Source organism: Macaca mulatta, chromosome 17 (genome assembly GCF_049350105.2).
Source record: "Macaca mulatta isolate MMU2019108-1 chromosome 17, T2T-MMU8v2.0, whole genome shotgun sequence".
In the NCBI taxonomy this organism is placed as follows: Eukaryota; Metazoa; Chordata; class Mammalia; order Primates; family Cercopithecidae; genus Macaca; species Macaca mulatta.
The window spans coordinates 22,830,114-22,846,733 of NC_133422.1; the positions used below are offsets into that span (position 1 = coordinate 22,830,114).

Here is a 16,620-nt window from a genome sequence, read left to right on the forward strand (position 1 = left end):
ATACAGTTATTAGGTTCCAACACACTGTGATATCCTACTGAATTGCCAGGCTAGAAAGCTGAGGATGGAGGCACAACTTCCCATCTACCCCATACCCTAGTAAATACCCCCTGCCTCACTGTTCAATGGGGGTTAATCATGAGGCCCAACAACGAAGGGTACAGTGGGAAAACTGGAGTCTAGCCCAGCACTACAGTAAAATCTACTTTGATTCTTAGTAGCAATAAAAGAAAGAAAAAAAGTAGAACCACAGTAAAGGGCTACTAAGGGAGAAAGCATTTGTCACCGTGGACAGAATAAAAGTACCACCAAATGAAATAAATGCCTATGGGAAAAGATGTGTCATGCTAGAAAGTACTGTGCTCCTTCTCCTTTGCTCTTCATTTAGTTTTTATCCATGCAATGTACCAAGCCTTATCCTATATCCTGTTTCTTTTCCCAGCTTTGAAAGATGCATGGACTGAATTTAGCCCTTGGTTAGGTCTTTGTCAGAAAGTGCCTTCAAAATAAAAGTGTTTTACTTGGTACTATCTCAACAGCAAACATGTATTTCCAAAATGAAATGCTTGCTCTGCTAGCAAGCTTTTTCCTTGAGTAAGCAACAATACTGTTAGTAATTTTTCAAACTGTTAATACACATACACACACACATACAAAATGCCAAGCAAGTCCTGTTCTATCATTTATAAATCATACGGTGAATATCCTCTGGTAGAACTAAATGAAAACATTCAGGGCACTGAGTTTTATAATTTGAAAAATGATAATACTAGTTGATATTGACAAATTCAGTTTTGATTTTCAATGTTTCAAAATATAATTTATCCACAAGGTCTTAAACAATTGAAAGTACTTAACTAAATCTGATATATGTAGATGCTTGGCATAAATTTATTGAATCTATTCAGCTAGAATTTATAAACACAAAAATAAAATTTGTTTTAAGCCAACATGGGGTGTATTTTATTTCTAATATCCTTGTTGCATTCCACAGAGTATACACAAATAAGTATGACAAGATATTTATTTTCATTTATATCTGACTTTCAATGAAATTAAGAAATGAAAATGTTTAAAATCTACTCCCAGAGTTCTAACTGAAATAGAGTATAAATAATTTCCATTAAAAAAATCCCTCAAAATTAATATCTTCAGTAAGAAAAATGAAAAAATTAACACAAACCTTAAAACTGCCAGCAGTTCAGAAGATAAATGTGTTCTTTGGGGACTTGATTGAAACCATGTATTCATAAAAGTCTTTTAAATGGATGCTCTTCACAAAGGAACTCCCATGGAAGACAGCGTGGTTCTGACATACCAGAGGCTTCTGGAAGCAAAGAAAAGCACACGGTTAGGAAATGTCTAAAGTACCATTACTGTCTGTAATGGTATTATTATCACTTGTATGTATTATCAGCATGATGTTATTAATGTCTATCAATTTTGTACCCTAAATCATCTTATTCATCAATGGCAGAGTGGGACAGTAACCTTTCAATATTGTATTTAGAAATTTCTAAAGGTCAGGAGTATTTATAACTAAGCAAACTTCTGCTTTTCCTCTTATCTAGGCTGGGATTGAATAACTGTGGGCAGGGTATGAGCACAAGAGCGGTGACGGTATTTACTGAGTGCCTACCAGATATAAGGCAGTGTGCAAGTGGCTTTTAAATCTGGGATCTTTAATATAAAAACACTGTGATTGAAAAGTATTGGCTCCATTTTACAGATGAGAAAACTCAATGCACAGATTGCTGACCTCAGGCTTAGAACTTGTAACCATCAAAGTTCAAAGGCCTCAGGTCAGGTACTTTCCCTCATCTCACTCTGTAGCCTTGGTGATTTAGAAAAATATTTCCCAAACAGAACTGACAAGAGAACAGATAATGCTTCAACATACTAAATTAATTCAAATATTACTAATTAATTAAGAACTTGTCTTGCCTAATTTGCTTTAGTTTTATATTAAATATTGTCTTATTGAGTCAGGCCCACATAAATACAAATGCCCAGCTTTAAGCAGTATATGTTTTTCTTCCAACTTTTCTTCCTTAGGCAAAGAGAGAGAACTTGCTGGAAACTGAGAAGCTCCTTTGTGTTTGATGTGGGATTATGTGCAGCATTACATCAAGGCTGGCACTGCAAACTTCTCATTTTCCTCTGGCCCCTCCATGTGACCCACAGTTCCTCCACTGTCCTGATGAATGAGAACACTTGGTTTTCCTGATTGCATCAGGAACTGAGCCCACATCCTCTGTGGCTATCACTGAGTGATATTACTGTATCTCGTTGTGGCTACATCCACCTTAATGGCTGAGGGTGACAAAGCAAGGGCTCTAGTTGGGTTTCCATTCTCGTTTTTAGTCAACTATCTCTGTTTGTTTCTGATGGTTCCAGTGCCAACACAGAGACCCCCCCAACTTACCCACCACCAGCTGTCCCAGTACCCACTCTCACACTGTGTTGCGGGGTTACTGCTCACCAAATAAATGCTTCAACACACCCCTTGAAATGATAGCTTTGGATGCCATAGACTTTGTCCTGAACCTTTTAGCTCACGGCCCCATCGCATGACCAAAAGTCCCTTAGATGAGACTAGAAAATGATGGAGCCAGGAAGGTCATGCATAACTTTTGAAATTTTTAGTTTATTGGATTTTTGGCCACAAAAGCTTCAGTCATGAATAAAGAAACAAGGGAAAATGATTGATGGTATTTTCAAGTTCTACAGAACCAGAGCCTAGGATTATTACGCAAGGAAAAAGGAAAAAGAACAAAGGAAAACAGAGCTAGTTTATCTTTGCATGAAAGAAGAAAGGTGAGCTTGAAAAAGAATGAGGAAAAAAGACTTGAACCGATGGATCTAAACTAAGTGACATGAATGTGAAATGAACAGCAACTCTTCTTAAAACCTCATACACTAGCATTCTGTTTACTTCATACCACTCAAAAACAAATTATCAGGCCGGGCACAGTGGCCCACGCCTGTAATCCCAGCACTTTGGGAGGCCAAGGCAGGCAGATCACTTGAGTCCAGAAGTTTGAGACTGACCTGGCCAAGGTGGTGAAACCCTGTCTCTACAAAAAATACAAAAATTGGCCAGGCACGGTGGCTCATGCCTGTAATCCCAGCATTTTGGGAGACCGAGGTGGGTGGATCATGAGGTCAGGAGATGGAGACCATCCTGGCTAACACTGTGAAAGCCCATCTCTACTAAAAATACAAAAAATTAGCCAGGCGTGGTGGCAGGCGCCTGTAGTCCCAGCTGCTTGGGAGGCTGAGGCAGGAGAATGGCATGAACCTGGGAGGCAGAGCTTGCAGCGAGCTAAGATCACACCACTGTACTCCAGCCTGGGTGATAGAGCAAGACCCCATCTCAAAAACAAAAACAAAAACAAAAAACAAAAATTAGCCGGGTGTGGTGGTGCACACCTATTAATCCCAGCTATTCAGGAGGCTGAGGTATGAGAATCACTTGAACCCAGGAGATGGAGGTTGTAGTGAGCCAAGATTGCACCACTGCACTCGGACCTGGGTGAGTAAGTGAGACTCTGTTTCAAAAAAAAAAAAAAAAAAAAGTTAGGAAATAGTAGTAGTATTGTTGTATAGCAGATCATGGGTGTTATCGGTGATGGAAAATGTGTTCTGAAGCTCAGAGGAATTGGAGATCCTCTCTGTTGGGGATGAATGGAATCAAGAAGGCTTCAGTGACGAAGATAGCATTTAAGATCAACTATAAGTAAACACACAGACATGATTAGGCATTTATAGAAATTTTATTACAATTGAAAAGCCAGAATATTATATACTTTAGAAAAAAATAGGTTCATGAAATTAGACATTATTTTCCAGGATTTGGTATGAAAATAGACACCTAACCTGACAACACAGCCAGGTAATAGTACAAAGAAAATCAATGTACTGCTACCAAGAGAGGCACACGATCCCATGGGGTCCTGTTCTATTCAACTGTAATCCAAAATGACACCATGGCTTTTAATGGAGCTTGGCAAGCTCTAGACATGCCAATTTTAAACTTAGCCTCAAATTTAAATCATAGGGCTTGAGACTCAAATCTCCAATGTGATCTTTCCTGTGTATTGTTCAAGAAAACAGGTCTGTCACTGTGGACAGAAACCACATGCCCTTTTACTCTGGAAAGTATAATGAAAAGATGTACTGTACTTTTACAAGCACAGAGCCACAAAATGATGGTGGCTGTAATTCCCTAGAAGCAATAAAAGCAAAGACTGTTTGATTTGTAACATTCATTTAGAAATGTCTTATTGCATTAATGAACATTCTTATTTCCCCCATATTTGGGACTTTAATTCAAAAAAAGCTTGGCAGGAATCTCATCATTTATAAATTTAACATATAGTTCCTCTGAATACAGTCATTTTGCAAGGGTTCACTGAGCCACACTACTTCGTCCTTGCCAGACCCATACAATATTGTACTGAACAGAGGAGCTAAAAGCCCACAGTCGCTTGAATTCCCCTATACCCTCCCTATTTCCTAGCCGTGGAAGGTCTAATCAAGGAGAGTTCTAGGGTTGAAATGTGCTCAGGTTTGCCAATGTGATAGTATGACGAGGTACAGCCTTTAAGAGATGATTAGACCATGAGGACTCCTCCCTCATGAAGGTGATCAAGGCCCTTATAAAAGAGGCTTCACACAGCATTCAGGTAGCTGACCCGTCTGTCTTCCACCACGTGCAAACACAGCAATACTCCCCACTCCAGAGAAACCATCTTGGAAGTGGAGAGAAGCCGGCACCACAGACAACGGAATCTTCTGGTGCCTTAATCTTGAACTTTCTAGCCTCCAGGACTGTGAGAAAATAAAGGTGTATTCTTTATAAATTACCTAATCAATGGTATTTGTTATAGGAACAACAAACAAAGGCAGAAATTGGTACCAGAGGAATAGGATGATGCTGTAATAAATACCTAAAAATGTAGAAACAGCTTTGGAATCGGGTAATGGGTAGAAGCCGGAATGGTAATGGGTAAATGCTGGAAAAAGCCGTACTGTCACGAACAGAACATTAAGGGCAATTCCGGTGAGGGCTAAGCAGCAGCAGAAGACTAGGGAAAGCCTGACTTTCTTATGGATTACTTAAGTGGTTGTGAACAGAACGTTGGTATAACTATGAACAGTACAGATTATTCTGTTGAGATCTCAGATGGACATAAGGAACAGGGTACTGGAAGTTGGAGGAAGGGCCGTCCTTGTTATAAAATGGCAAAGAATTATGCTGAATTTATAATATATTTTATAATCCTGTCCTAGGACTCTGTGAAATGCACAACTTAAGAGCAATTAACTAGAATATTTGGTGGAGTAAATTCCGAATTTTCCATTATCTCAAATTGTGAGCATTTGGGAAATTTTCAGCTTGGACATGTGGAGAATAAAAAATAAGTGTATTTAGAAGAGAAAACCAAGGGCATGACCAAGTGACTGTTTGGTAAGGAGATTAATAGGGCTAGAAGAAAGCCAGGTGCTATTCATCAAGACAATGGACCAATGACCTTAAACACATTTTGAAGATCTTTGAGGCTGCCCCTCCCATCACGGGCCCAGAGTGCTAGGGCTTTGAGGGCAGAATGGTTTTGAGGAAGGGACCCAGGGTGCGTGGGAGATCTGGGGACTCACTGCCCAGGGCAAGCTCAAGTCTCTACTCCCCACATTCTGGTACAGCATTCCTCAGCCTCCCCAGCTGTGGCTTGAGTGGACCCAGCTGCAGCTGTAAACGTTGGCAGCCTCCATATGGTCGTAATTCTGAGGCTTACAGAGTGCAAGAGCCATGAGGCACAGCTACTTCCGCCTAGATGTCAAAGGATGTCTCAGGAAGCCTTGGGACCTAGGCAGGAACTTGCTTGCCACAAAGGTGGGGCCATGGCAGAGACCCTTCACTAGTGCAATGATTAGTGGAACTGTGGGGTCAGAGCCACTGCAGAGAGGCCTCAGTAGGGCAATTGTTAGTGCAGCCATGGGGGCAGGTTCACTCATAAAATCCCATTATTGTAGAGCCACAGCATGCATCTCCAGTCTGAGAGAGCTACAAGGGCTGAACTCCAACCGGCGAGAGCTTCTTCATGGGCTATGCTCAACAATGTTGTCATAGAAGGGTCTCCTGGAGCCTTGGAGACCCACCCCACCCCACTGTGTCTTGAAGGGAAGACACGAAGTAAAAGATTACTTTCAAGTCTTAAGATGTAATGTTTGCCTTGTTGGGTTTTAGACTTACTTGGGACCTGTTACCCCTTTCTTCTTTGCTATTTCTCCCTTTTGGAATGGAAATGTCTATCCTATGTCTGTCCCATCATTGTATCTTACTTTATTTTTGAGACAGAATCTTGCTCTGTTGCCCAGGCTGGAATGCAGTGTCAGGATGTCGGCTCACAGCAACCTCCACCTCCTGGGTTTAAGCGTTTCTCCTGCCTCAGCCTCCTGAGTAGCCTCCTGAGTAGACAGGTGCTTGCCCCCATACCTGGCTAAAGTTTTTGTGTTTTTGGTAGAGACAGGGTTTCGTCATGTTGGCCAGGCTGGTCTCGAACTCCAGGCCTCAAAGTGATCCACCTGCCTCGGCCTCCCAAAGTGCTGGGATTACAGGCGTAATCCATTGCGCCCAGTCCCACCATTGTATTAATATTTTAGAAGCGCACAACTTGTTTAACTTCACAGGTTCATAGCAGGAGAGCAATTTGCCTTGAGATAAATTGTGCCTTGAGTCTCACCCATATAGGATTTAGATGCGACTCTGGTTTTTAGACTTTGAGTTGATCCTAGAACAAGTTTAGACTGGGCTACTGGGATGGAATCAATGTATTTTGCATGTGAGAGGACATAAATTTGGGAGAGGGGCCAGGGTGGAATACTATGGTTAAAATGTAGCCCCTTCAAAATTCAAGTGTTGCCAACGTGATAGTATTAAGAAATTGGGCTTTTGAGAGGTGATTAGGCCATGGGGACTCCTCCCAGGTAAATGAGATTAAAGCCCTTATTAAAAAATGTTTCACACAGCATTTGGATAATTGCTCTTCTGCCTTCTGCCATGTGAGGAAAAAGGGTTCCTCCCCTCCAGAATAACCATCTTGGAAGAGAGCTTCCCTTTCCAGAAAACTGAACCTGCCAGTGCATTCATCTTTAACTTTTCAGCCTCCAGACCTGTGAACAAACAAATTTTTATGCTTTATAAATTACCCCATCTATTGTATTTTGGTATAGCAGCACCAATAGACTAAGAGAGTGAGCCTGTAATAAATACAGAGTATCCTTCTTTATTCCTTTCACTGAAAACCTGTCAACACTATTTTCCATTCATTCCAACTCATGACATCACAATTTATGCACTACCATTGTGTCAGTTCATTCTTAGATTGCTATAAAGAAATACCTGAGGCTGGGTAATTCATAATGTAAAATTTATTTTGGCTTATGGTTCTGCAGCCTATACAGGAAGCATGGTGCTGGCGTCTGCTCCTGGTGCAGCCTCAAGAAGCTTACTATCATGGTGGAAGGCAAAAGGGAGCAGGTTCATCACATGATGAGAACAGGGGCAGGAGAGAAAAGGGAGAGGTCCCAGACTCTTTTAAACAACCAGATCTTGCATGGACTTAGTGAGAATTCGCCTATCACAAAGGGGATGGTGCTAAACCATTTATGAGGGATCCACCCCTCCGTGATCGCATCACGTCCTACCAGGCCCCACCTTCAGCATTAGGAATCACATTTCAATGTGAGATTTGGAGGGGACAAACATCCAAATCATATCAACCATAAACTTCTAGCTAGTATTTATTCTTGTAGTTCATCCTGAAAAGAGCCCAAAATGAGTCATCCTCAGGCTATAATGGAGATAAACATTTGAACTAAAGTGAATACGGCAGGGCACTGTGACTCACGCCTGTAATCCCAGCACTCTGGGAGGCTCAGGCAGGCAGATCATTTGAGGTCAGGAGTTCGAGACCAGCCTGGCCAACATGGTGAAACCCCATCTCTACTAAAAGTACAAAAATAGCCAGGTATGGTGATGTGCTCCTGTAGACCCAGCTACTCGAGAGGAGAAGGCAGGAGAATGGCTTGAACACGGGAGATGGAGGTTGCAGTGAGCTAACACCACTGCACTCCAGCCAGGGCAAAAGAGTGAGACTCCATCTCAAAAATAAATAAGATAAGTGAATGAATGCATAGATGAGATAATTCTTAAGATGTAACTCTAATTATATACATCCACTACTCAAGAACTTACAAGGGCTCCCTATTTTCCAAAGATCAGACCTAAGTTCTTCACCAGAAATATCTGCTCCCACCATCCTCTGTAATCTCAAAACAGACTATTTCTGGCCAAAACCCTTGGATCAAGTAGAAATAGTCTCCTCATTATGTTATATAGTGAATCTCAACTAGAGGTGCATCATAGGTGCATGGGGTGTCACCTATGACAAAAGTGACACATGACATCTCTCTTGCCCTCTTTCTCTGATCAGCTGCTACTTTGTGAACCACCCTGTGGAGAGGCCCATTTGGAAAGAAACTGAGGGATGTTTCTAAGACAACAGCCAGTAAGAAACTTGGGCCCTTTGTCTATTAGCCTATGAGAAACTAAATCCTACCAACAACCAATGAGCTTGGAAATATATTCTGTCCAAACTGAGCAGATGCTGCTCTAGTTGAGATGACTGCAGGCCTGGCCATGGCTTTGACTGAAGCCTTATGAGAGACCTGGAGCTGGAGGACCCAGCTAAGGCATGCTCAGATTCCCAACTGTTGTTTAAGCAAAATGAAAATAGGGGCCAGGCCTGAAAATTCCTGAGCAAACAAAACCAGAGACCTTAAAAATAGCCTTAATCTTGCTTAAATTGCCAACATAAGCAAAACTTAACTCGGGTCACTTCTGAGAAATGCTTACGTTAGACCTAAAACTTAACCCCAGTGCATTATAAGCAGCTAACGAACATAATTACGTTACTAAGGACTTTCCAAGAAGGTACCAAAGAAAAGTCCGTTTTGTAATTGCAAACCAGTCAAATAATTTTATTTTACCTTAGCATTTTCCCAATAAATACTTGCCTCATTCTGTCATTGAGACACTAAACCTCTTGCAATCTGGTGTTCTCCATCCATAAATTGTTTCTTACTCAACTCTTTAAAATTTTATGTCTTAAATTTTAATGCAGTGATAGTTAATTTTATGTTGTCAACTTGGCTAGGCCATGGTACCCAGATAGTTGCAAACACCAGTCTAGATGTTACGGTGAAGATGTTAAAATTAACATTTAATGAGTAGACACTGAGTAAAGCAGATTACTTTCCATAATGTGGGTAGGCCTTATCTAATCAGTTGAACTGCGTAAGGCAACACAGACTGAGGTCCCCAAGAAAGGGAATTCTGCCTCCAGACTGTCTTTGGATTTGAGCTGTAATATTAAGTCTTCCCTAGATCTCCAGCCTGCTGGCCTACCCTGTAGATTTTGGACTTGCCAGTGTCCATAACTACATCAGCTAATTCCTTAAAATATTTCAAAATTATCTCTCTCTCTTCCTCCTCCCCCTCCCTCTCCTGTTGGTTATGTTTCTTTGGAGAGCCTTGACCTTTGAGATAGAACTGATAGGATCTATATATAGAGAGATGTATAAAAAGGGATTTATTAGGGGAATTGGCTCACTTGATTATGGAGGCTGAGAAGTTCCATGACAGGCCAGCCATCTGCAAGCTGAACAAGAGAAGCTGATAGCAAGGCTCAGTTCAAGTCTGAAGGCCTTAGAACCAAGGAAGTAGTAACTCTCACACCAAGCCCAAAGGCCTAGGAGCCTAGGGGCATTCCTGGTGTAACTCCTGGAGTCCAATGACAAGAGTCTGGACTTCTGATATACAAGGACAGAAGGAAAAGGGAGTTCTGACTTCCAAAGAGCAAGTATTCACCATTCCCCTGCCTTCTTTTTCCATCTGGGACCCCAGCTGATTGGAGAGTACCCGCCCACGTTGAAGGCAGATCTTCCCCATTCAGTCCACTGACTCAAGTGCTAATCTCTTCTGGAAACACCTTCACAGATTTCCCTGGGGGCAGCCCTATCATTCTAATCAAATGCCAAAACAGTCCATCCAGGTTTCCCTTTCAGCAGGAGAAGGACAAGCTCAGTGCCTACTGAAGCACTGAGAATAATTAATACTTTACCAGCTATCTGGGTATCCCTTTGTTTTAGTCTATTCTCACGCTGCTATAAAGAACTGCTCGAGACTGGATAATTTAGAAAGGAAACAGGTTTAATTGACTCACAGTTCTGCATGGCTGGGGAGGAATCAGGAAACTTATAATCATGGCAGAAGGTGAAGGGGAAGCAAGGCATCTTTTTCACAAGGTGCAGGAGGGAAAATGAATGGAGAAATTACCAAATACTTATAAAACCATCAGATCTCATGAGAACTCACTATTGTAAGAACGGCATGGGAAAAACTGCCCTTATGATTCAATTTCCTCCATCTGGTCTCTCCCTTGACATGTGGGGATTATGGGGATTACAATTCAAGATGCGATTTTGGGTGGGGACACAGCCAAACCATATCACCCTTAGACCAGTCACACTGACACCCAATCAACCATCACAGTAATCACAATTAACTAATATGAAGACCCACAGATACTGTGAGACTAACATGACAGCCCTCCCATCACACTTATCACATTGAATTATAATTTTTGGATTCTTCTCTAATATGGTAAGCTTCATGTTCTGTCAAGGCAGAGACCACGTACATTATGTTTGCAAACAAATCTTGTACTGTGTCCAGCACAGTGCACTACATTCTTATTAAACAAATGAGTAAAAAATAAAGCTTCACCAGCAGTGTCTTCATATAACCTAAGAAAATGATGGAACAGTCCCCCAACTAACTTATTGTTTACAATGTATTTGTACCTTTATTGAAGGTACCTTTAACAAATATTGTAAGAAGGCACATATATTCATTTTTTCACAATAATAAACAAAATAGTAGAGATGAGACAAATCATGACACATGGTGAGTGACACACAGAGTGGAGTTTTATGGAGTTGGAGAATAAGATGAGTGTGAAATTGAGAATAACAAATTTGAAATTTTGTAGGCTGGTTTAGAGCTATCAGAAGTATCAGATTTGTATCAGATTTCAATTAAAAGTTTTTGAAGATGAATGTGGCATCAAAGTTTAGAATAAGAAAAAAGGCTACTACTATTTGAATAGGTCAATTAGATAGTGGTGGAAATATAAAGGTAGGGTTGGATGGAAGAAAAATGCAGAGAAAAAATTCCATCAATTAGATGAAATGGATAATGAGAAAAAAAGATGTAGTCAAAGATTATAGGAATATTTTGAGCCTAGGTGTGGGGGAGATTGTAAGAACACTGACAGAATGCGGGGAGATTCAAGAGGGGAGAGGGTATATGTCTGCATGCTTAGGGAATGTAAAATGATAGTGACTTTACTTTGAGATATGCCAAGTTTGAGAAATGCCACATTCCTTCCTATGTTTTATGAATACAGAAAATCTAAGTTTGATAAATCTTTCACCAAAGATCAGTAGAGACTATCAAAGACTATCTTTAATTTATTGTTCAGTGAGTATAATATATGGTAAAATGCACTGATTTTAGGTGTACAGTTCACCAAGCTTTGATAAATGTACCTTCCCAAGTAACCTACACACAAGTCAAGATACAAAACATTTCCATCACCCCAGAAAGTTTCCTTCTAGTCAAGCCCCACTCAAATGTGAAATTCCAATGTCTATCACCATAAATGCCTTTGCCTATACTTGAACTTCGTATATAATTATACAGTATACCATATAGTATATGTTCTTTTATGCCTGGTTCCTTTTGTTCAATGTAATGATTACAATTCTTGTTAAATCTTCCAGTAGTTAATTCATAAGTATTCCATTGTATAAATGACTAGTAACCTACTACATATAATATTACATTATATGAATTTACCATAACTTATTCATTCTCCTGTCTATGGTCATTTGGCTTGATCCAGTATTTGGCTATTAATAAACAAAGCTATTATGAACATTCTTATCAAGGCTTTATGTTCTTATACAAAGCCATATATCCTTTCATTCTTAAGTAAATAGGTGTGAGGTTGCCAGGGCATAGTTAAGATACATGTTTAAGTTTATTAAAGACCCACTAGTTTTCAAAAATTGTTGTAATATGTTATACCCTAAGGAGCACAGTACAAGAATTTCAGTATTACCACGTCCTCACCAATGTTTAGTGAGCTCAGTCCTTTTATTTTTAGCTTTTTCTAGTGGATGTGAAGTGGTACTTAAATTTGCCTTTCCCTTATGGCTAATGGTATCATTATTATGCCTTCAAATGTTTATTAAACATTCTTATCTTCTTTTGTGAAGGTTCGTTTAAGTAATTTGCCAATTGGAAGAAATACTTTCTTTGTATTTCTTGAGTTGTAAAGATTTGTTATATATTCTATATTCAATTCCTTTTTTATACATATGTATTGCAAACTATTAATATTTTCCCTCTCTGTGGCTTACCTATTAAAAAAATTCGTATAGGGCATCTTTAATGTTTGTGGAGTACAGTTTACTGATTTTTTTCTATAATGTGAGTGCTTTTAGTATCCTAAGAAATAGTTATCATCTTTTGACTTTTTCTAGAAATCTTACAAAGTTTACTTTCATGTAAAGATCTAATTCAAAGTATATACTTTGAATCAATTTTTGTGTATGTCCTGAAGAAGGTATTAAGGTTCATTTTGTTTCAATACAGTTAAAGAATTGCTCTAGCAATTGACTCTCTCTCTCTCTCTCTCTCTCTTTTTCAAGAGACAGGATCTTACTCTGGTTGCCCAGGCTAGAGTGCTGTGGAATGATCATAGCTCACTGTAACCTAGTACCCCTGAGCTCAAGCAATCCTGCCTCAGCCTCCCAAGTAGCTGGAATTACAGATGTGCGCCACCATGCTCAGCTACTTTGACTATTTATTTAGAGATAGGGTCTCACTATGTTGCCCAGGCTGGTCTCAGACTCCTGGGCTCAAGCAATTCTCCCACCTCGGCCTCCCACAGTGTTGGGATTATAGGTGTGAGTCACCACACCCAGTCTCCATTTCTTAATGAGCCTTTCTCCTATATGTAACAAAATTGCTTTATTATTAAATCAATTTACTGTATAAGTCTGTGTCTATTTCATGACAACATATTCTGTTCCATTGATCTATTTGTCTATCCTTGTCTAATACCATATTTTCTTATCAATGCTTTTGTAGAAGTCTTGAAATCAGAAAGCTAGTCCCCCAGCACTGTCATTCTTTTTCCAAAATAATTTGACACTAATAAGTCCTTCTAATTCTGTATAAATTTTAGAACCAATTTATCAATTTCCACTGAAAAAAACCAAACTTTTGGAACTGTGTTAAACATAAACATATTTTGAAGAAAAAAATCTTAATAGTCTTCCATTTGCAATTTCATTTACCAAATATTTCTTACTGTATAGAAATAGCATTGATCCTTTACATTTATCTTGTATCCTGAAACCTTGTAAATTCAAGAAATTTTTGCTAAGTTCAAATAGATCTTTTTTAGATTCCTTAGGATTTTCTATACAATTTTTAAAGTAAATTTTTGACTTGCTGTCTCCAAGTATTTTTATTATTCTTTTACAATCTATATACTTTTTTTTTCTTTTACTGGCCCGACTGCATTGGTTAGGACCCCCTAAAATGTTGAACTGGTGAGAGAAAACACCCATATCTCTTTTCCTGATTTGGAGGGAAGGTATTCATTGTTAACATCATTAGTTGAAGGTTTTTCATAGATTCCCTTTAACAGATTAAGAAAGATACCTTTTATTCCTAGTTTGATTGAGTTTTTATCATGATTAGAGGTTGAATTTTATAAAATGCTGTCTCTGTAACTAGTAAGATAACGTTTTTTTTTTCTGTTGCGGATTGATTTTGAATATTAAAGAATGCATACATACTTGAAATTCATTTTTGTCAGGATGTATTATTGTATGTTAATACATAATAACACATCACTGCAGTGATTATGTGTTATTTCCTAATTGTAGGTTAAACATTTTTGTGTCTATGATCATAAATAATATCAATGTGTGATTTTTTTTAAATAATGTCTTTATCAGGACTTGGTATTAGAGTTATGAAGCTCTCAAACAATGACTAGAAGTGTTCTCCCCACCTCTATTTCCTGCCTTTGTTTAAGACTGGTATTTCTTCTTAAATGTGTGAAGGAATTCATTAGTGAAAGCATCTGAATCTGGAGTGTTCTTTGTGGGAAGGCTCTGAATTATAAATTCAATTTAGTTAACAAATACAGAGCTATTCCCATTTTCTGTTTCTTCTAATATAAGATTTAGTAAATTTTATCTTATAAAAACTTGTCCATTTCATCTAAGATGATTTTGTTTCTTATGGCTTCTCATAGCCTATAGTAATACTTCCTTCACTTGACTAAACCATATATATTTCCCTGGACCTCCTTTCTTGGTATATTAAACTCGGTGGTACTTTTTCCTCTTCTGAGAGCTTCTCCAGCCCTTACTGACATAATTTTTGCACTGCCATGTGTTTTGAATCATCTTTATTCATTTATTTTACCTTTGAAAAATAGATTATAGTGTACTCAAAGGCGGAAATATCTTTAACTTTCATTGTTCTCCATGGAATTTAGCATAGTCTGTTAACATTTAATATGTGTTTCTGAGATTACTGATATGTTCACTGTTGGTTAGCTTGATATCTATTACAGATGTGCTTGGGGCATCTTATAGTAACACGAAACATGAAAATGTTAAAAAAAAATGATAATAATAACTAGAACTGGACACATCAAAGTAACAGGAGCCAACCTTAAAGAGCTCCCAATGGCCAAAACTGCAACAATTTGAGAAACAATAAATAATAATACTGGACTATATACCTCAAAGAATAAAATAATTATCCATGAGTCCATAATATTGTCAATAGTCAACTGAATGACTGAATCAATAAATGGGTGAGAAAAGTATATTTCTTGCAGAATTCTAAATTAAAAATAAAGATGGAATGAAAGAAAAAATAATTAGAACATCTAGTTAGACCTGCTACAGGCAAAACTCAGTGATGAATACAAAAAATGAGTGGCCAAAAGTCACTCATTTAACAAGGAGTAGGACAGTTAAAATGACTCAAAGTAGTATCCCTAACATATTAATTACTATGGTGACTTTTAACATAGTCTACAATTCTTTCATATTCTTCCATCAGGAGATGGAATTTAATTTTTTTCCCCTTGACTGGATGATAGAATTAGTGACTTGCTTGAAACCAATATGGAAGAGGAAAGTAGTAATTGTGGAGAAACCTGGCAAGCACCGCCTTAATCATATAATCAAGGTTCACACATCACCATTTAAAGTCATGTTGAAGTCATGTACCTTTGATATTATGATAAATGTACTTTCCCACTGTGGTATTTTTCCCTAATATCCCTAATGCTCTTCTAACTGCAAAAACATATTAGGGAAATAATGAGTATTCCATGAAATATCAACCATTACTCTTAAACTTTATTGTCAAGGTCATGCAAATCAAGGAAAATCTAAAACCGTCACAGATTAGTAGATACTACAGAAATATGATCTCTGTGGTATCCTAGACTGGATCCTGGGACAAAAAGGGGACACAGTTGAAAAACTAGTTAAAAAAAAGAGTAAAGTATAGATTATAGTTAATTGTATTGTATAAATATTAATTTCTTAGTTTGATAAATACACTATGTTTAGGGACAAGCAAGAGTAATTCAGAAACATCTTTGGTAACAGCTATAACCACTACTTCCAAAAAAGACACAGGTTGCCCATAGAAAAATGAATAATAAAGGTCAATATCCACAATACAAAGACCCTGGACACAAATCCACTTACCCACAGACCCTGACACCTGACCCACCCATGGACCTCATCAACAGCGTCACCTGCAGACCTTGTCAAATGTCCTGCCCAGAATCTCTTTCCAGGATTACTTGTGAAAGGCTTTCCTTGCCAAAGCCAGTCTATAAAGATGGAGAGAGTTGACTGCTTCTTCAGCTGCACACACACCAACACAAAGATACAAGGATCACAAAGAATCAGGAAAATGACACCACCAAAAAGACAAACTAAAGCTCCAGTAACCAACCCTAAAGAAATGGAGATCTATAACTGCCAGACAAAGAATTCAAACAATTATCTTAAAGAAGCTCAGTGAGCTACAAGAGAACAAATCAGGAAAATAAATGAACAAAATTAGAAGTTCAACAAAGAGATAGAAACCATAAAAAAGAACCAAATAGAAATTCTGGAGCTGCAGTTATTATGACTGAACTAAAAAACAGTTTCAACAGCAGATTCAATTAAGCAGAAGAAAGAATAAACTCAAGGACATGCCATTTTGAATTACTAGAGAAGAAAGAAAAGTGTGAGGAAATCCCACTAGACTTAAGAGCAAGCAGACTAATCAGGAAGCAAACTAATATATGGATTAGCAAGCGACATCAGCAAGCAAACTAATATATGCATTAGGGGACATTCAGAAGAAGAAGAGAAAAAGGAACAGAAAGA

At 38.5% G+C, this 16,620-nt stretch overlaps 1 protein-coding gene across 5 annotated transcripts in view; it reads right to left on the minus strand.

Moving 5' to 3' along the window:
* The window catches only part of ENOX1 (ecto-NOX disulfide-thiol exchanger 1), a 324,009-nt gene that overhangs the window by 278,081 nt on the left and 29,308 nt on the right, over positions 1-16,620 (minus strand). For all 5 annotated transcript variants that reach the window (XM_077974448.1, XM_077974449.1, XM_077974446.1 and 2 more), the window contains exon 2: positions 1,184-1,327. The gene's annotated coding sequence lies outside the window, so the exon portion shown is untranslated. The remainder of the gene's footprint in view (positions 1-1,183; positions 1,328-16,620) is intronic.